The sequence below is a fragment of the Colias philodice genome, chromosome 30 (assembly GCF_061535455.1).
Source record: "Colias philodice isolate Cphi_HAF_F1 chromosome 30, ilColPhil1 Martin Lab GWU primary, whole genome shotgun sequence".
Taxonomy (NCBI): domain Eukaryota; kingdom Metazoa; phylum Arthropoda; class Insecta; order Lepidoptera; family Pieridae; genus Colias; species Colias philodice.
In genome coordinates, this window is record NC_143115.1 from 2,295,173 (window position 1) to 2,318,779 (window position 23,607).

The following is a 23,607-nucleotide window of genomic DNA, read 5'->3' on the forward strand; positions in this document are numbered from 1 at the left end:
ATAAGCTTTTTAGGACGAGCAACATTACCCGGGTCACGGACGAATTCTAACTATACCCGTGGCCCTGTCGTTGATGCGGCTTGACGGAACACAGTGGGGTTTGGTCGGTAGGAATCCGACATAACCCACGGCCCCTTCCCCGGAGGCCGTGGGTATCTATGCAAGATTTCCCCATTTAAAAAAAAAGGTCAGATTCCAAATATTCCTCTAGACTTACCTTTAACAGAAACCTAATCAACCATAAACAATTTATTTGTTAAACATGAACGACCACGACTAATATTACCTATATTTCCAATATTATTTTATTCTTTCGGAACACCGGTAAATCTTTGGATTAATCGTACGTGATAAGAAATTATGCGAAAGAAAGGAAAGGTCCTTTGAAATGAAATAAAAATGGACGCTGAAGGTAAATTCGATTGAAAGAAAATGTATTTATCTACTATTACACTAGTTACTTATATAAAAATTGAATTTCTAAAACGTTTGGAGATATTTAACGGCTTCGCCCGCGTTTTCAAAGAAAAACCCGCATAGTTCCTGTTCCCGTGGGATTTCCGGGATAAAACCTATCCTTTGTGTTAATCCAAGTTACCCTCTGTATGTGTGCTAAATTTCATTGTAATTGGTTCAGCAAATCAGTAGTAGGTATTTGCGTGAAAGAGTAACAAATATACACACACACATCCATCCTCGCAATCTTTCGCATTTATAATATTTGTATAGAAGTAGTAGGATAGGATAGGATATAACAACTTACTCGTAATGCAACAACATTATCAACACTCCAAAAAATTGTTTTTTAGGATATTTCTTTATCTATACTAATATTACTGAACTGAAGAATTTATTTGATGGAATAAGCTAATTTGAGAAACTATCGAATCGAATCGAATTAAAAAATATGTGTCCATATATCGAGGCAGATAACCTAATATTATAACATCACTAGGCACATGGGCTAATAATAAAATAAGTGCATAATATTATAACACATAGGCTCCTATAGGAATAGCAAAGAAATAGTAGGTAGCATAAAAAGTACCAAATTATTTCCTTTTCAAAGCAAAGAAAATTGCATGGTCGCTTAATTATACCTAATATTGTATCCTACCTAAATAAAGGATGGTCACAGCTACTTTATTTTATTGGTGCGTAAATAAATACTTAAACGTCAAGGTGTTTTATTTTGTTTATTTGCAAAGCAGGAACACAGGGCCACAATCCTCTATTTTGGCGAGTGCGGGTTGACAGATGTCACATGTCGTGACCTTTTTGGACCTTGGATATACTGTTTTTCTCAGGTTTTCCTTTACCAATGGTTTGTAGATTATTACGGCTCCCACACTATTTAAAAATATCTATCAAATGTTAGAATGTCCATATTATATGAAGAAAGCTATAGTTATAGCCTTATCAATTACTATAACTTATTTAGTACCTATTGCCAACTAAGGTTAAAAGTAAATTTAATGCTTGTTAATAATTATATCAATATCTATTCAAATTCAATCATCATCGTCTGTAAAAAAACAATACTCGGTTAGTATTATATTTCCCAAGCCTGTGGTTCTTACTGTTCTGTGTCCCAAGCCCATTAAAGGCTTCATTATAATTTTTCAAATCGGTCCCCCAAAAAGCTTTGCGAAAATCTAATTTAGTTTTGTAACAAGGCATTGTTACTGAAACAAAAAGTTAAGTAGGGGCAGAGGGCACTACGTCACAACGACGTGAGGTCGATCGATCGAGTGCGTTTGGTTTGGGACAGCTACTGGCTTGATATTACACTAGCTTGTAACTTACTGGCTTGATAATAATTGATATGAGTAAAAATTATTTTAATGAAAACTTTTTCATAGTTATAAAGTAGTAGAGGGTAGAACAGTGGCTCTACCAATGAATTTCTAAGAAAATATTAGTGCAAAGCTACACTACATGTAGGTAAAATATATTATATACAAACTTATACGTGTCATTATATTAATCATAATACGTGAAAAAAGTCACTTCACAGAACTATTTCACCTCTCAAAGTTCTTAACAATAATAAAATTACTAAACATCGTTCAGTAGACTAGAACTAATTTTACCAAACCTCTAAGAATTCAATTTGTAACTCAATAAGTTCACGAACTTGTGTTAATTAGAATACTACTTCATAAACTATTTAGACATTATTCATAATAGCTTTCGTACAATTAATATTTCATATAAAAGCAAGAAGCTATTGAAAATAATAGTCAGCAATATTGCGAGTCATTCAATGGATTTACAACAATGTACCTATTCATTATGAATACGGCAAAAAGGTATGCGATCGAATAAATCAGCAAAATTTTCATTTGAAGCTCTTTTTCCATATAAAACTTTTTATCCGATAAGCTTTTAAATCAGTAAATGTAATATTCATTTTTTGTACATAACATTCATGGCTATTAAAAATACTATTAATTATGAAATATATAAAGTAGTTGATTTCACAGTGACACAGATAAAAACGGACTCTCTTGCAACTAGCCTAAGTGTTAAAAATAATCGGTTTAGTCGCTAACCCAATTCAAACGGAGCTTTATCTGCAGATGTAATATTTTGGTCCGCGGCCGCTGGTATCAAACAAAATCAATTGTTGTTCATTATTAAACCCAATCCATTTTAGCAATTTGAATAATGACTTCGTTATTCTGTTTAGATTAGCGTAGTTTATTTAGATTGGCGTGATTAAAATTTAATTGTTTTTGTTTTGACTTTTGTTGTGTTTTTGGGTTGTCTAGGCTTATAAATCCTACTATTACTATAAATTCGAAAGTTTGTGAGGATGTGTGTGTGTGTGTGTTTGTTAGATACTCTTTCACGCAAATACTACTGAACCGATTACAATGAAATTTAGCACACATATAGAGGGTAACTTGGATTAATACATAGGATAGGTTTTATCCCGGAAATCCCACGGGAACGGGAAACACGCGGGTTTTCCTTTGAAAATGCGGGCGAAGTCGCGGGCGGAAATCTAGTAGATTCATAATTTTTAAGGGCGTTTTTTGGTTGTGGTTAATAATGTATTGTTTACAATTATTTTGTATATTTTATATTAGACTAGATTTCCGTCCGTTTTCAAAGAAAAAGCCGCATAGTTCCTGTAGAATTTCCGGGATAAAAAGCCTATGAGAGATTCAGAGTCTTCAGCTACCTACATACCAAATTTCATTGTAATCGGTTCAGTAGTATTTGCGTGAGAGAGCAGCAAACATCCATCCATCTCTACAAACTTTCGCATTTATAATATTAGTAGGATTATGGCCAGGGGGTTTACCATGATGTCTTTTAGCAATATTATTACCAGTGTGGGAAAGTGATGGCGCTATACGACCTATATAGCTTTCATTTTTGCACACGGCTTTAAGACATCATTGTAGCCCGTTTAGGATGAATAGAATTACAGTCTTGTTATTCTAAACTAGCTTTCCGCACGCGGCTTCGCTCACTTTTTATAAAATCTAATAAATCATATATTTAAACCTTCCTCTTGAATCACTCTATCTATTAATAAAAAAGCTTCAAAATCCGTTGCGTAGTTTTAAAAATTTAAGCATACATAGGGACATAGGGACAGAGAAAACAACTTTGTTTTATACTATGTATGTAGTGATCTACAGCGGCTTAAAACGAGCTTTTTTAAGAATAATACGTAAATATTATATCTTTATTTCTTGCGCACTCTCTAGTGTTAAGGACTTGAGGGTTCTCTTCTTGAGTGTTGCCATTATAATATTTTTATGTTTTATTTTTGTGTGTGGTTTTACAATATTTTTAATAATACGGGATAGATAGCATTTATTGTAAGCATTCAGAATATTTATTAATATTAGAAGAAGTTTTGTTTCATTCGATATAACTAAAATGATGACAAATTCCTGAAAATATTAATGAACAACGAACATAAAATAACTGTAAAATCTTACTAAGTAAAGACGCAAAGTCTATTTAAAAAGAGTGAAAAACTAATAACAATACATTCTGCTAAATGAAGGAACGTACACACACTGCACGCGGAATTAATCCAATTATTTTAAACGCGCTTAAATAAATAACATCTCTGTAATTAAAAATTCCGCATGACACTATTTCACACTGCTCGCTTATTTTACTACTAGCTGTGCTCGGTTTTACCCGCATTGCTCAGCTCCTGTTGGTCTAAGCGTGATAAAAACCACAGGACAGTTCTTTGGCATATCACTATAAATTATGATGTTACATATGTAATTTGTAAAATTAAATTGTAAAACTGACATGATTAAAAAGAGCAACTATGGAGTTTCTTGCCGATTCTTCTCCGTAGATACTGCTTTCCGAATCGGTGGTAAATGTTAAAAATATGTACCTATGACGTTTCAAAAGTGCTTCTAGAAGAAGTCTAATTGAACAAATAAATGTTTGAGTTTGAGTTTGAGTTTAATATATAGCCTATAGCCTTCCTCGATGAATGGGCTATCTAACACCGAAAGAATTTTTCAAATCGGACCAGCAGTTCCCGAGATTAGCGCGTTCAAACAAACAAAATCTTCAGCTTTATAATATTATAGTAAGTATATATATAGATTAAAAAGGAATTAAATACAAAGGAAACTTGAAATTTATACCATTCAGTCTTCATTGACTAGGACTATGAACAAATTGTTCAAATTTGCATACTAAAAAGCTTTAGTGCGTAGGATATCTAGTTAATTTATTCCGTGACAAGTCTAAGACAAGAGAAAGGTTGGGAGTGTCCCTATGGACTCTTTAAAGAGAAAAAGTTGAATAAAGATTGGTTTTGTCGGGTTCGTGGGTAGCCTAGTTATTTAATTTAAGCTTTAATAAAGCGAAAGAATGAAAGAATTGATTAATAATAATAATAGTTTAAAAAAACTAAAAAACACGCTTTTTATAGAAAACCGAACTAAAAAATAGAAAATTTTATCAAATTAGTGTATTGTCATCGGTCCTCAATAAATCTACAAAGTTTGAACGAAATCTGGCCGTTTAAATTGGGTCAAAATCGCGCCCAAAGAAGTCGGTTACAAACATACAGGTGAAGCTAATATAAAGCGTGTAAAAACCTTTTATTACAAGAGAAAATACCGATTATAATTGGCATTAGAGCTGAACTAAATTTTTACCGTCTTATTACAAAACACAGAGTAACTACAAACCGGGTTTAAAACGTATTAAAACCATTTACCGTGGTCTAAGTAAATGTCTTGACCGCCTCCTTGGTACAGTGGTTGACGCGTGAGCGTAGCGCCGAGGGGTCCTGGATTCGAATCCCGGTGGAGACGAAGAAAAAAATGTCTCGGTCTGGCAGGATACAAAAGGCTGATCACCTACTTGTCCCTACAGAAAATCGATCAGAGAAACAGATGTATAATGCATCTGCCCCTTACCCCACTAGGGGACATGGGACTTCACTTATAAGTAAAAGTCTTATTACAAAACATGTTTTAGCGTTAAACCATAGAAAAGGGGAATAGATAAGAACAAGTTTAAACCTCTTTACTAAAGTTAAACCATGATTAAATAATCTGGGTTTAAACCAAGACTATGAACGTTTTTGTAATAAGACGGTTAATGTTTATTCCAAGTATCTTGCCTATATTCAGACGAATGGAAAGACGTGGGTTAAAATGTTGCCATAAGCTTAAAATGTTACTATACCTTTGTATGTTTTTAAATAGATAACGACCATTCTTAGTGTAAATGCTAAGGGGCAATTTAGAAAAAGGTTTTAAAAATACGGTACAATGGTTATTTTGCAGAGTGCAGAGTGTGTTGAATTTATTATTTTCTCGCTATTTGTAATATTCAAACGCATTTTCTTTATTCATTTGTAAAAATATATCGAATGTTTCTTAATATCTTAGTAAGAAAATATATTTTACATAAGCAAATCAAATTTAATACCGCAAAAATAAATCATATTCTTGGAATTAATTACTTTAAATAAACAGCTGTTTGTTCACGCTTTTAATTAGTTAAAAACACCATAATGGACGCCATAATTAATGAACATTAATCATATAATTAGCTGTCAAAAACGGCGCCATCTTGATTCGAGTAGAGGGAAAAATTTGTTATTTTTTAAACCGTATTCCCGACGTTCTGTACCTACTTGTCAAATTTATTAAATTTGTCTGTGGTAAAGTCAATTTGCGTTAAGGAAATATCTTCACGGTTTCCCGGTAAATAATATTTGTGAGGATGTATTTTTCCTTCGTGTTTCAATTTCTGAATTAATTTATTACTCGTTCAGTTATGTTTCGTGTGAATAAGATTTATTTAGAATGTTTTTATTTGACTTTTCCAAGAAACAATATCATTATATTAATACGCTGTGGGTCGTCTCAAACGTGTTTAAGTGTTCTCTCCACATAAAGCGATGCTGAATAATATTATATTTTATCGCGGTGGACCGCGGATGAAAGTCTTTAGAATGTCAAGGTTGAATTTCGATTATTTAATACTTTTAGGGTTCCGTACCTCAAAAGGAAAAAACGGAACCCTTATAGGATCACTTTGTTGTCCGTCTGTCCGTCCGTCCGTTCGTCCGTCTGTCAAGACCCTTTTTCTCAGGAACGCGTGGAGGTATGAAGCTGAAAATTTATATCAATTACTCAGGTCTACTGTCCCTTGAAGCTGTGAAAAAATCAAACTTCTAAGCCAACGCAATCAAAAGATACAGCCGTTTATGCCGCAAATTTTCGACACTTGCAAGGGAATCAAAACCTACAGGGTGCTTCCCGTGAACTCAGAATCTTGAAATTTGGTACGAAGCAACGTCTTATAGCATAGATAAAGGAAAAATTACGAAAACCATAAATTTTTAGTTACATCACATAATTTTTTTATTTTAATAATTTTAAACTTACTACCCATTTCCTCATAAACGCGTAGAGGTATTAAATTGAAATTCATTCCAAATACTCAGGTCTATAATACCTTTAAGCTGTAACAAAATCAAACTTCTATGTCAACGCAATCAAAAGAAACAGCAATGTACGGAACCCTCGGTGCGCGAGTCCGACTCGCACTTGGCCGGTTTTTTAGATTTAGATTTAGTTAAACAGAAAAATAAAAGCTACAATAAAAACCGATACATTACATTTTTGACTGAATTTTAAACTAGGGTGCATCGGGATGATTACATCCTTACTAATAATATTATAAATGCGAAAGTAACTCTGTCTGTCTGTCTGTCTGTTACTCAATCACGCCTAAACTACTGAACCAATTTGCATGAAATTTGGTATGGAGATATTTTGATACCCAAGAAAGGACATAGGCTACCTTTTATTGCGAAATATGTACCACGGGCGAAGCCGGGGCGGACCACTAGTAAGAAATATACTTACATAACTAGTGATTGACGAAACAAATATGAATGCAATTATCAAACCAGTATATCTTTATATATAATACTTACATGAAAACGATGCTCTGAAGAATCACAATTTTCCGAAATAACCCCACATTTGAACTTCCACCAATGTACTATTTTTTTGTTCGTAATGAAACTAATGCCACAGATAATATTATAATACTATACAAGTACTAATAAATTTCCCCTATAAAGTTAATGCAAGCCAAAGATAACAGACAATCTAACATATAATTACGTAGAAATACATGAACATACATAATTACAGATACAAATGCATTTCATAAAGTGCTATTTAGTATTATCGTATCTATTATTGGTAGAGTAATTCTAATCTTTACTAATATTATAAAGCTGAAGAGTTTGTTTGTTTGAACGCGCTAATCTCAGGAAATACTATTCCGATTTGAAAAATTCTTTCGGTGTTAGATAGCCCATTTATCGAGGAAGGCTATAGGCTATATAATATCATTTCGCTAAGACCAACAGGAGCGGAGCACTGCGGGTAAAACCGCGGAGCACAGCTAGTAATTGATATGTCCTTGCTGATTATTGTTTGATATGAATACAATCAATATGTATTTTCATAAAAACTATACGATTCCTGTAATTTAAAGATCCGCTGATGTGATATTAGTAATAATGAATATTGCTCTATATTTGTAATAACACCACTATATTTTGTAATGAAATGATATGAAATCATCTCATGTATATAGCTGTATAACGTATATCACTATACATAGTATAAAACAAAGTCGCTTTCTCTGTCCCTATGTCCCTTTGTATGCTTAAATCTTTCAAACTACGCAAGGAATTTTGATGCGGTTTTTAAATAGATAGAGTGATTTAAGAGGATGGTTTTAGCATATAATTTATTAGGTTTTAGATAAAGCGGGCGAAGCCGCGGGCGGAAAGCTAGTACATAATATATCCTGGCGTAGCTATTTTTAATTGCATAATTTATAACCAGTTTCTATTTTTTAACATTAGATAATATGTTCTATTTAGTTTATCGCTTAGTTAAACTGACAAATAAAAAGGTAAAAAGTGCAAAATAGGTCGGCATTTTTTTATCAGCAAATAATCTAACTAGATAATGTTACATTAAACAGGAATTGCCGACCGCCTCCTCGGTACAGTGGTTGACGTGTGAGCGTAACACCAAGGGGTCCTGGGTTCGATTCCCAGTGAAGACGAAGAAAAAAAAATGTCTCGGTCTGGTAGGACACAGAAGGCTGATCACCTACTTGTCCCTAAAGAAAATCGATCAGTGAAACAGATGTATAATGAATCTGCCCCTTACCCCACTAGGGGACATGGGACTTCACAAACAGGAATTCGTTTTAAACACCCCTCTAATTCACCTTAAAACACCTATTTATAGAGTTTATTTAGTCAGTTAATTTAATGACAACATATTAATCTCTATTATCACGTAAGTATCAAAGTTGGTTGATATCTATTATCTACCAAGTGTAATCAATAAATCTCACGCATAGTTGGAAACAGAATTAGCGAGTAATGCCGAGTGCTCTTGTGGTTTAAAAGTTTACGGCATAGAGATGAAGAGAAAATATGAAAATTCTTGCTGGTTAAAATTAATGTAGGCAATTACAGGCAATCATTATACAAGGACGGCCAATTTAATTCATGTTTTATGAATAATAGATGAAAATATGATTTAAATTGTTCGCATTGGGACGATTTTATGGTATTACTCGCTTTTAGCCTGCTAAAAACTCTAAAACGCTAATCTAATTCACTCTCTACGTGTGTGTCAAATTTCAACAAAATCGGTTTAGCAGTTTTTGCGTGATGGAGTAACAAACAAACAAACATACTAACTTTCGCATTTATAATATTAGTAGGATTGTAGCTGCATATTATTTAGCAAGACAGAGAGTAAAATAAAATACGTAAAACATATCATTCCCTAATACTAGGCTATAGGCATATATAGTATCACAAGGTTATAGTATCGCTTCCAGTGGGAAAAGGACCTTACTTGCAAACTCAATTACGGCCAATCCACTGCGATAGAACCTCCATTACTTCGACAAATTGATATTATAAGTCACTTAGGGGCTAGGTATTATACCCTGTGTTCTAGATGTTTCACACATCGCTTTTAAAGCTCATATTTAAAGGGTTTATTTATTTACTAGCTGTGCCGCGCGGTTTTACCCGCATTGCTCCGCTTCTGTTGGTCTTAGCGTGATGATATATATAGCCGTCCTCCATAAATGGGCTGTCTAACACCGAAATAATTTTTCAAATCGGACCAGTAGTTCCTGAGATTAGCGCGTTCAAACAAACAAACTCTTCAGCTTTATAATATAAAGTATAGATGGGTATGTATTATAATTTAGACCTTTTAAACGAATTCCCAAGGATATTGATATTTTAACATGGCGTTCACTCCTAAAATAATAAGTACCTACGCTATTTATTATGGACTCATTAAGGTTTTAAAATGAAACTTTTATTACATCGTCTCAAACTTTTTGGTCTGTGTAGCGCATGTCGCGTGTAATAGCAGTGTTCGGAACCGTTCGAACAGTTTCACTTTTACTGTGGTTTCATTAAACCACACAACATTTTTTTATTTATAAAATATTTTTTTGTTTTATTGGTTAGAAAATTTCGTAAAATAAATTTTAGTTATGACGCATGTATGATTTTAAAATGGCTATTTTTTACTTTTAAAGTACGTAAATTTATAGTAGTAATTGAGTTAAGATAATTCATTAAACATGGTATTTACAGAGACTAAAATAAATAATAGATGAAATAAAAAGAAATATTTATAAAACAAGCCAGGTGTCAGCTGTGTTCTTGTATAATAATTAATTTCTCATCAACATAAAAGCGTTTTGATTAATTTGATCAAAACCTAATTTATTATTAGTAATTTAACATTTAAATTTTAGACTTTTTGACAAATTTTAAACGTGATTTAATGACACCCTTTAAATAATAAGTGACACATGTATATATTAATATTATAAGCTGAAGAGTGTGTTTGTTTGAACGCGCTAATCTCAGGAACTATTGTCTGATTTGAAAAATTATTTCGGTGTTAGATAGCCCATTTATTGAAGAAGGTTATAGGCTATCTATCATTACACAGCTAGTGTAACATGTTCCTGCAAATAAAAGATTATTTATTTATGTATTTGTTAATTCAAACATCCTACGGGGATTAAAATATGATAATCTCTACTCAATGGAACAAAAACACAGAAATTACATTTTGGCAGTCCACAGGGATATGATACAAAAAATTTATCGAATAGGTAATGTATTTTGCTGCCAACTTAATGTTTGAGATAAGTAAACATATTTCCATTCTTTTGTGTACTAAAAGAGTTTTATACAACCACTAGTTGTGCACCGCGGTTTTACCCGCAGTGCTCCGTTCCTGTTGGTCTTAGCGAGATGATATATAGCCTATAGCCTTCCTCGATACATTTATCGCCAGCACACCGAATAATTTTTCAAATAGGACCAGTAGTTCCCGAGATTAGCGCGTTCAAACAACCAAAGTCTTCAGCTTTATTATATTAGTATACCTAGATGACATTCACCGGAGAAGTCAGGCGTCCTGGCAAGGCGAAAAACGCGGGTTCGAATCCCGCCCCGTGAACGATTTTATAAACTTTAAATTTTTCTCATTTACAAAGCAATTGAATACAATAAAACTAAATATCAAATTATGTGTATTTTTTTACGAAAAATAAACTGGACGGATTTAGATAAAACTTTACAGTAATATAGGTTTAACATCAGAATAACACGTGTTACATAAATACTAGATTTTTACCGCGAATTCGTCCGCGGGTGAAACTACTAATCAATTAAACTATCGTCTGATAGATTTAAGTTGTTAAATTAATTAATGCATCACATTATTGCAAATAAAAACCAAACGTATTTAAATTCGCCAAAAAGTATATCAAGATAACGTACTACGATTGTTTTTTTTATTGTCTTAGTTCAACAATATACTATAAAAACAAAAACAGCTGATATTTTAGTGTATTAAATCACTAAACAAAGGCTTAATACCCTGTATTGTAAATCCCGTCACGTAGCGCCTGACCAGGCAGATCGGTTACATTCAGCCGGCGTAGCGCTACGCAGTGCTACGGCGTAGCTGTAGAGTTCATTTTATTAATTATTAACTGGAGCACGTTTATACGCATAGAATGGAGATAAAAAGTATCCTATGTATTGATCAAATGTATAATCTATATCTGTATCAAATTTCATATAGGTCCAATTAGCTGTTTTTGCAAGAAAGAGTAACAAACATACTCAAAAACTTTCACGTTTATAGACGAATCTGCGAAAAGAATCGGGTATTCCTATTCTGATGGACCTATGGTACTGTAAGGTTTCATCCAAATTCGTCTTATACTGTTTTCGTGAAAGTGTAACAAACTTACTAACATCCATCCTCACAAACTTTCGCATTTATAATGTTAGTAGGACAGGTAGGATAATAATTAGGATTTATTTTATTTATTGAAGTGAAACTTCTTTATCGGGGAAAGAAAAAAATTTAGTGTAACGTTTTTTCGTTACGCGTGACATTTTTCTTATCCCTACCACGCGTGATTCGACGTATTTCTGTAAAGTTGCATATAGTAAATTATTTTTTGAAAAATAAGGTAATAAAGAAGTTTCACTTATTACGTGTGTACACTAGTACACGCACACATTTTTTTTATTTAGTCATCTTCATAGGTACTTAGAAATATATACTTCAAGCAAGTTAATATTAAGCAAATTACAATCAAAAGATAGGAACATACAAATTTAACATCTGAGTCAATTTATGATTAAAAATTTATGGAAGTTAGATGGATTCTTCTATCACTGAACATTCGTTACATTATGCAATCAATCGATTTTTCGCACTCATATATCACTCAACATTTAGAAGTTTTCTAACATAACTCATCATATTGTAAAGTCGGTAAGAACCATAAAACGGTAAGGGGTTGTAAACATTTAATGTGCTAAGATTTACTTGAACCATTATATAGTAGTATTATATATTTTACGATCGTCTGTTAGAATTGTTGACAGATATTAAGTTTACAATCGAGTTAACGATTTTTCTATTAAGCTTGTGCTATAACTATTTTAAGGACTGAAGAATATGGTTATGAATTAATTTAATAGCATAATGTAAATAGACACACTGAACAAATCAAATTCGGTCAAAGATAATGTTCACCAAGCTAGTGCTTGGTATCTTCTTGGTTAATCTATACTAATGCCACAGACTAATAATAATATAATACGTTAATATTATGAAGAGATTTGTTTGTTTATTTGAACGCGCTAGTCTTAGGAACTAGTTATCCGATTTGAAAAATTATTTCACTTTTAGATAGTCCATTAATCGAGGAAGGCTATAGGCCTATTAAAATATATATAATATATTTAATTACGCTTAGATCAACAGGAGCTGAGCCACGTGGGTGAACAGCCTATAATAGCCTTCCTCGATCAATGGGCTATCTAACACCAAAAGAATTTTTCAAATCGGACCAGTAGTTCCTGAGATTAGCGCGTTCAAACAAACGAACTCTTCAGCTCTATAATATTAGTATAGATACCATATCTGTTCAAATTCAAATAAAAGCTCTTTTTATTCGACAAAACCATTATTTTCACACAAACGGACACTTCAACTATAGATAAAGATACACATATATATTTATACCACTCGTACTAGCCGTGTATTTTACGAGTGCCTGCCCTACTTGTGAAGCAATATCCAATCAATATTGTACCACGAATACTCGGGGTTTTTTAGGTCATTGGAAATTGAGTGCATTTTATATTGCTTTGAAATTATTGTGGTATTTTTGACCAATTGTAAAAGAGTAAGAAATGTGTATTGTTATGTAGCTTCTAAATGGATGGATTGATTTGAATGTTGTTTTATATTTCCAAGTCGAAAGAGTTTTTCGTGTGTTTGTCTGTCTATGATAATGTAGTTCCTAAACGGATGAACTTTTAAGATAGTGACTTTTCTAATAATATAAATCTTATCTATCGAGTTGATTTTAGCAGCACTTCTTAATGAGAATATTTGAGAAACTTCTTTTCAATATTACGTATGAATCAACCTTTAACTAACTTATAAACAAGGAATTTTCTATGTTATAAATTTTGCATAGAAAAAAATAACCATTAGAAAAGCTAACGATTAATAAAACTAATATCACAGATAATATGATATTTTATACTAAAAAATGAAGTCTATTTTTAGACTTCCGTACCCTAAGGGTAAAACGGGATTCTGTTACTAAGCCTCTGCTGTATGTCTGTCTGTCTCCAGGTTTTATCACATAAACCGTGATAGCTTGAAATCTTCACAAATAATGTATTTTCGTTGCAGCTATAACAACAAATACTAAAAATTATAGAAAAATTATGATGGTCTCCATACAGTAAATAATTTTCTATTAAAAAGGATAGTAAGGAACCCAGAACCCTTCGCGCGAGTCCGTTTCGCACTTGGCCGGTTTTTATGTATTTTGTGTGTTATGTTGTTTACCCTTTTTATCTTTTATTACTCTGCCTTGTTTGTAAAGTTTTGCATAACATAAAAGGAAAGTAATCACAAATATCCAAATAGTCCGAGCTTTAAGCACTGATCCCTTAAGCTGGGCCCTAAAGTTCGCAGCCTAAAGGGTCTCAAGGAATATAATCCCTACGTTTACGCCGTTAGTACACCGACGCATTCGCGTGCGGCAGCGAAACAACGAAAAATCTGTCAGTAGTATGGCAGGTTTTCGCATATGATATGTCTCACTCTAGCACATAGATAGATGAAATAGTTGCGTCCTTGTCAGTATTGTTTCGCAAGGAACTGCGAAATGGCCATTACACAGACGCATTGCGAAAAAGTTGCGAAAACATTGCTGTTTACTAAGGTTCCGCAGATATTTCGCTACGCAGTAGTTTCGCAGAGATTCGCTGCCGCACGCGAATGCGTCGGTGTACTAACGGCGTTAAGGACAAATTTAAATGTAGGGTCTTGTAAGAAAATACGTTATTGTTATAAGCACAAATAATGTATGTAGATTATTTTAAACTTTAGGCCCGCAGCTTCGAGCGTTGTCTGAAACTTAGGAAACTATATAATTAAACTTTGCTTCAAAATCTCACTATCCATTGGTGAAAACGGAATGAAAATAAATACAGTCGTTTTGAGTTTATCGAAAGCAGACGGACAGACAGACGAGGATTTTGTTTTATGATATGTATCGATGTTAATATCAATCACTATAAAAATATTTTTACTGCTAAATCTGTATAAGAACATTTGATTGAAAAATTATACAGTATAATACATATTATTATGTATTATATAATATAATATATCGCAGGCAAATTGTATAATTTCGCTGTTTACAAACGCTCGGCATTTTGTAATATGCTGAGGATTTACTTTTTCTAAACGACCACAAAAATACAGTTACCAGCCTACGGAGTGCTGCTTCGGGGGGCTCCTATTTCTGTATGGTTAAAAAAATACGAACCTTACCTAACCCACCCCCTTATCCAGACAAAAAAATTTATGATTACAAACTATCGACAGTTTACAAAATACCGAGCGTTGGTAAACGGCGAAATAATACAATTTGCCTGCGACATATACACAACTATTTATTTATTTCATACTAGAGGTCCGCCCCAGCTTCGCCCGTGGTACATATTTCGCAATAAAAGGTAGCCTATGTCCTTTCTCGGGTATCAAAATATCTCCATACCAAATTTCATGCAAATTGGTTCAGTAGTTTAGGCGTGATTGAGTAACAGACAGACAGACAGAGTTGCTTTCGCATTTATAATATTAGTATGGATTGCTAAAAAATAGAGAAACATAAATAAACAAGAAATTATGTCTTAACTTTTACTATTTCTTGTTACCCCTTATCATGTTTATCATAGATCACAATGTAATTATTTGTACCACATTTTTATGAGCGTGACAATGTACAAGTCACGCAAGGTGTTGAAATGAAGAAATATATTGTTTTTGACACGAATACCGAAAATAATAATAGCTTTCCACCCGCAGCTTCACCCGTTTAGTCAAAGCTAGTATATTATTATACTAGGTTTCCGCCCGCGGCTTCGCCCGCGCAGTCAAAGAAAAACCCGCATAGTTCCGCAAATTTCCGGGATTGCGTCATTTTTCCGGGATAAAAAGTAGCCTATGTCCTTTCTCGGGTATCAAAATATCTCCATACCAAACTTCATGAAAATTAATTCAGTAGTTTAGGCGTGATTGAGTAACAGACAGACAGACAGAGTTATTTTCACATTTATAATATTAGTATGGATTATCTATGGTCAAAGAAAATTCCCAGGGAATGAGATTTTTCATCGTAAAATAGCTTCACTATCTAGCTTCATAACTATCTCCAGATAATCTATACTAATACTAATATAATATTATAAAGCTGAAGAGTTTGTTTGTTTGTTCGCGAAAATCTCAGGAAATACTGGCCCGATTTGAAAAATTATTTCCGTGTTAGATAGCCCATTTATCGAGGAAGGCTATAGGCTATATAATAATATCATAACGATAAGACCAACAGGAGCGGAGCCGAGCGGGTGAAATCCCGGAGCGCAGCTAGTCATATTAAAAAATTGCTCAGTTGCTACGTGAAAGAAAGACAAACAACTACACATCTATCTACATCTATAATATAAAAATGAATCGCAAAATGGTAAGCGCATAACTCAAGAACGGCTGAACCGATTTTGTTAATTATTTTTTTTATAATAAACCTTGTACGAGGATGGTTCTTATTTAGATATAACGTGTACATGTACCACGGGCGAAGCCGGAGCGGACCGCTAGTTTATAATAAGAAACACGGATTATTTTCAAGGTTTTTTAAAATTAAATAATTCAAAGAAATATGAGCTTATGATGAATTTATTTTATTGTGAAAATTATCTTGTACATTGTTTTCATAAATGTGTAAAGTTGTTCATTTGTGACAATTATAAAAACACTAGATTTCCGCCCGCGGCTTCGCCCGCGTTTTAAAGGAAAACCCGCATAGTTCCCGTTCCCGTGGGATTTCCGGGATAAAAACTATCCTATGTGTTAATCCAAGTTACCCTCTATATGTGTGCTAAATTTCATTGTAATCGGTTCAGTAGTTTTTACGTCAAAGAGTAACAAACATCCATACATCCATACATCCATACATCCTTACAAACTTTCGCCTTTATAATAGATATTAGATGATTAAAGTGGCATTAGTGCGATCTATCAAGTTTAGATAAGTTTCTAATGACATAAGTTTCTGTAGAAAATTGTACTTTAGCACCTGGATCATAATTTATAGAGCAACTAAAAACGAAAACAAGAAAATACTAGACCGCGAGATACTGACACAAAATTTCGAGTCATTTGTAACAGGATAGCGGTTCTACAGGGGTCTTAGTACGCAATGACAAAAAGAAAAATGATGGTGTGAACGCTGGTACCGGTGGGTTAGTCGCGTGGGCGTTAGTCGAACTCGTCGGAAAAATAGCGAAAGTCAAACGATTTGTAACACAAAAATTTTAGAATTTACCGATAGCCCATAAAAAAGAAGTAGGCGGTAGTGTCATGCCATACTTTTCCGGTATGACTTACAGCGCGCCATACCGACGCGAATGTGTTGATTTTAAAAAAAACAATTATTCAACCATTTGTACCAAGCTAACTTTTGCACAGGTAACCATCGTCGTGCAGCCATTTACGAAAATCGCCATGCCATACTTTTCGGACGATTCCAAATGGTCGCCATACCGCCGAAAATCTGCAAAATTTTTTTATTTCGCCTATCTTTTTGTACCAGTATTGCATTTGGCTTTTTGGAGAGTATTTGATAAAATGTGACCATTATTATATTTGCCATACTTCTAGTAGGGGGAAAAAGTGCTGTCATACTTGAAAAATAAATTTATTATTAATTTATATAAGTGAAGATTTCCAACACCTAGATCTTTGAAATTTTGTATTTATATTCGTTGATCCTCAAACTTACAAGAAAAATAAGTGCCATACTGTTACAAATCGTTTGACTTTCGCTATTTTCCGACGAGTTCGACTAACGCCCACGCGACTAAGCCGCCGGTACCAGCGTTCACACCATCTTTTTTCTTTTTGTCATTGCGTACTAAGAACCCTGTAGAACCGCCATCCTGTTACAAATGACTCGAAATTTTGTGTCAGTATCTCCCGGTCTATCAAATAAAACCCCCCGTCGAGTCGAGGAAAAGTAGTGTCGTACCTATTTCGTTATATTTATTTTATTGTACTTAAAATGAAGTAATGAAAGGAAACAATTATTGATAACAGAAATATACTCGTAGTTGTAGTTGTACTCGTAGAGATCAGAAATAAAACTATAATAAATAAATTAGATTATTTTTCCGACCCAAATATCGACCAATAGAATTGCACCATTCGACGTCACGTGGTACACCGTACAACCTACATGGTATTAAACTGATAATTTTTTGAAAATTTTCTCTGGTCGTTGACGTCAAACTGACAGGTTGAATTCAATTGTGAAATTATTAGCCGACATTTGGGACGGAAAAATAATCCCCCGAATACCACACGAGCTTCAAAATTATCTGGCATTTCCCTTAAGGTTCCCTGCAAACAAATAAAGTCGTCAAGTTTTTCAGGAAAAATCACTCGCGCTTCGCGTTCGTGGTTTTTTAACCTTGACTAAAAACTTGACTCCTCCATTTGTTTGCAACAAACCTATCGGAAAATACCCGATAATTTTGAAGCTCTTGTGGTATTATAAGTGATTAAATTTAATGACAATAAACTTAAATTCAAACTCAAACATTTATTTATTCAATATGACTTCTTCTAGAAGCACTTTCGAATAGTCATTACAATATATTTTTAACATTTACCACCGATTTGGAAAGCAGTATCTATGGAGAAGAACCGGCAAGAAACTCCATAGTTGCTGCTCTATATTTCAATACATTTGTTAAAGTGAAACTTTTATTACATCGTCTCAAACTTTTTGGTCTGTGTAGCGCATGTCGCGTGTATCGCGGCTGCCGAGTAGGTATACCTACTCGGCACGCGACATGCGCTACACAAAGCAGTGTTCGGAACCGTTCGAACAGTTTCACTTTTACCGTGGTTTCATAAAACCACACAACATTTTTTTGATATATATATATGTTGCTATATTTCAATAATTGTTGTACCTTATTAGTTTTTACTACATTTCCTACATTGTTTTGTACAAAAAATAAATAAATATGTTAAAAACTGACAACGTTCACCAAGATAAATTAATATTCCTTGTAGACGTCGCTTTATAATCGTGAAAGATATTTTTATATAGAGGAAACCAAATTAATTATTAAATCACCTAATTACCTGATTGCTTATATAGCATATTATGCTGACTGCTGAGTGGCCTTACCCTTTAGGTCACCAGATCACACAAAAATATTGATATTAGGTTTCTAGCTCTTAATTTTAATCTCTGTTATAATCCATACTAATATTATAAATGCGAAAGTAACTCTGTCTGTCTATCTGTTACTCAATCACGCCTAAACTACTGAACCAATTAGCATGAAATTTGGTATGGAGATATTTTGATACCCGAGAAAGGACATAGGCTACCTTTTTATTGCGAAATATGTAACACGGGCGAAGCCGGGGCGGACCTCTAGTTTTCTATAAGAGTGCTTTTGTTATTTTAATTCAGAAAATAATAAAACAATCTTCTTTTAAACTATCGCCGTATATTTCTCGCCATGTTATATAATGCGTGACAAGCGCTACGACATCTGCATCCGACAGCCAAGACTATCCTATTTGTTTCTATTTTTATTGTATTTTAAAATAGTTGAGGAAATTGCTGTTTATTTATAGTATTACTAGTTTAAGTTTAATCTATACTAATATTATAAAGCTGAAGAGTTTGTTTGTTTGATTATTTGTTTGTTTGAACGCGCTAATCTCAGCAACTACTGGTCCGATTTGAAAAATTATTTCGATGTTGGATAGCCTATTTATCGAGGAAGGCTATAAGCTATATATCATCACGCTAAGACCAACAGGAGCTGAGAAATGCGGGTGAAACCGCGGGGAACAGCTAGTAGTTAATAAGTATAAAGTACTATCGTGATGGCAGTTTCGTTAATTCAAAATTATGAAGCCCAAAAAAATTTTTAAGGATCAATTCAATTATAACAATCCATTGAGTCACTACAAAATTTTGATTTTGTGTTGTTTTTTAGATGATAGATACAACATAGTACGTATATTATTTCTAGTCTGTGGTACAACCATTTATTAATCTATACTAATATTATAAAGCTGAAAAGTTTGTTTGTTTGAACGCGCCAATCTCGGGAACTACCGGTCCGATTTGAAAAAATATTTCGGTGTTAGATAACCCATTTACCGAGGAATGTTATAGGCTATATATCTTTACGCAAGACGAATAGGAACGGATTTAAACGTCTTTCTTCATCAAATAATTACCTATAAAATCTGAAAGCTCATCATAAAATCATTTATTATATCTCAAAATATGTGCTTTTCCACAAATAATGAACGAGGATGTGTAGCGAGGAATGTGTTTATAAAGAACCAATCATATCGCTTCATTTAGTTTGAAGTTTGAAGCGTTTGAAGCGATGCTATTGGTTATTCACAAACACATTCCTCGCTACACATCCTCGCACATTATTGGTGAAAACGCAGCCTAACTGCATCAAACAATGCACTCGATAATTATGTCATCAAATGACGTTTTACAAGATGACATTGACCAATTAAAATAAATTGTTTGAGTTATTACATTTTTTAATTAAATTAATTTATCATAATCGATTTCATTCACAATTTCTGTACAGTGACCGCATCCATGAGGATGAAAATTAAAATAAAACCTTATTAATTAATTATGAAACTTTAATTTTCATGTGGCGTAATAAGAATCGAAGATTCAATAATGAAATAGATATCATAGTGTTTGAAGCGATACTATTGGTTATTTACAAACATATTCCTCGCACATGATTGGTAGAAAAATTCCCTAAACCCTGTATATAATACCTTCTAATAGATATACGGTGATAAAAATGTATCTACCGAGGAGCGGAAAATTTTATACGCATACTTAAGGAAATGAATTTTCGTAATGGTAAGGTATACCCATAGATAACAAGAAAAAGCTGAACATTTATAGATAGCTGTTTATAAATGAAATGTGTTTGAAACTTTTGTAGTTGTAAAATTGTGAAATAAATAAATCGTCTCAAACTTTTTGGTCTGTGTAGCGCATGTCGCGTGACGGTCGGCTGCCGAGGTAGGTATAAACTATAAAGCAGTGTTCGGAACCGTTCGAACAGTTTCACTTTTACCGTGGTTTCATAAAACCACACAACATTTTTTTATTAAATAAGTTTCCTATAAGAACTTTATTTCCATAAATATAAAAATGTTATCCACGTAAACGAAGTCTCCGTTTTACCAGCATATAAATTGACGTCAAAATAAGACCTAAAAAGATTTTTCTTGTAACAAAAATATTTGTATTATATCGAGTGGGATGTGTTCTCGTAAATATTTAAGATTGTTCCATCCACGTATCGATGATATATATTTTGATATTTACATATTACAATGCGGGTATCGAATGTGTTTCATCGCGATACGTGCAAATAGAATAAAAAAGTCGAATTTGTATTTAGTCATAATAAAATAAGATTTCAGAAAATACAGGAACCTTTTACCAACTATGATACCAGCTGATTTAAAAAATGTTGTTTTGTCAGATAATACTTATAACGGGCATGGAAAATCTTAATATATAATATAAATCTCGTGTCACAATGTTTGTCCTCAATGGACTCCTAAACCACTTAACCGATTATAATAAAATTCGCACATCATGTGCAGTTCGATCCAACTTGAGAGATAGAATAGTTTTTATCCCGGAAATCTCACGGGAAAGGGAACTATGCGGGGTTTTCTCTGAAAACGCGGGCGAAGCCGCGGGCGGAAAGCTAGTAGTTTATAAACCATTCTGAAAACTACCTTTTCGTGGATAGGATACGAGAATCATATCTATACCTACTTAAATATTATAAAGCTGAAGAGTTTGTTTGTTTGTTTGTTTGAACGCGCTAATCTGAGGAACTACTGGTCCGATTTGAAAAATTATTTCGGTGTTAGATAGCCCATTTATCAAGGAAGGCTACAGGCTATTATATCATTACGCTAAGACCAACAGGAGAGGAGCCACGTGAAACCTTGGAGTGCAGCTAGTTCATTATAAAATTAATTCGTTCACCGCGTTTTTTTGTCTGCGTGTTCGCGAAAAACTCAAAAACTACTACACCTATTTTCAATCTGTTTCCATTAATGGACAGCGTATTTCCTGAGAAAGGCTTTAGAGTATCTCTTTAGGGTTACGTACCCAAAGGGTAAAACCTATTAAGCCTCCGCTGTCTGTCTGTCTGTCTCCAGGCTATATAACGCGGTAAGTGCGGTAGCTATCACGATTTTTTAAATTCGTGGACGAAGCTGCGAGAGGAAAGTTGTACCTACATTAAAAATTGTATGTCGTCAGTTCGTTATAACGTGTTCATATTTTAATTTTTTGAAATTACATTATAACAGTTCTACATAAGTAAATCCTTCTACATACAGATGCCATTTTAAAAATTCATAAGCCCTAGAATTTCTACTGAAACGAAAGCGACTATTTCAATTAGCATGGAATTAATTACTGGGAAAGATTAAAGAGTATCTAATTGTTAAGTGACTTCTAGCGACTTTTAAATTTATTTTATAAGGGAATTGAGTGCTTTGAGATTAATTAATAAAGGGCAATGGTAGGTACTTTATATCTATGTATAGAAGATCTTATGTACTATACAGCCTACAGGGTGGAATTTTGAAATGCCCCTGCGTTCATACATTACCGAAAATTCGCTTATCAAACCGGGAATCGGATTAAAATCTGTTTAAAAATGGAATCTGTTGTTATATCTACCCTTTTAAAATATTACCTAATTATTTTACATACCTCTACATAATAACTAAAGTATAACAGAACATATTTTATAATAATCAAAAGCAAGAACGATAATGATATGATAACACTAGGTACCTACAGCTGTGTGAATTTTAACGCAACTATCCAGACTTCTAGCCAGTTACTCTCCACTCGTATTTACTAGCGCCAGTAATGTAAACGACTCACGAAATATTCCCACGTAATCCCTAAATGATTCGACGTGCGTAAATGAAAATAGCATAATCTGTGGATTATCCTGCGAAATAATGAAATAAATATTCTGGAATTTCATTCAAAAATTATGAAGGGTATCTAACTGAACCGTAAACATTACGTACGTGAATTTATTTCTTGAAAAGACACTATAGGTGCACCGCTTTCTGATACTGTCCCCAATTCGTTATTTCACACTTTTCAACGTACATTATTTATTGTTATTGTAACTGATACATAAGCTAAAAATAAATTCTAACCTGCCATAAGTATTAGGAGGTGAAATGCCAATTTTGATAAATAGAATATACCCATTTTATAATGCAGCAAAAACTGTAGCATCGATGCTCCGAAATTGCGTGATCTACATCCATACTAATATTATAAAATATGCGAAAGTAACTCTGTCTGTCTGTCTGTTACTCAATCACGCCTAAACTACTGAACCAATTTTCATGAAATTTGGTATGGAGACATTTTGATACCCGAGAACGGACATAGGCTACTTTTTATCCCGGGAAAATGACACAATCCTGGAAATCCCACGGGAACGGGAACTATGCGGGTTTTTCCTTGACTGCGCGGGCGAAGCCGCGGGCGGAAAGCTAGTAAATCATATATCTTATTAATGTATGTTAGATTTTTAAATATAGTTGTCTGCCGAGTAGTTCTTATATTTGGTGGAAATATAGTTATTCAGAAGATTTTTAAGTATCTATTATTGAGAACCAGTATTTGGTTATATCCTAACATGGATAGAATGAAGGTATTGCTACAAGATTAATCTATTTATAGCTTATTGATCTTTTGAAACTTACAGAATATGATTGTCGTACTCGTTTCATTTAAAGACACTTGAAGCGG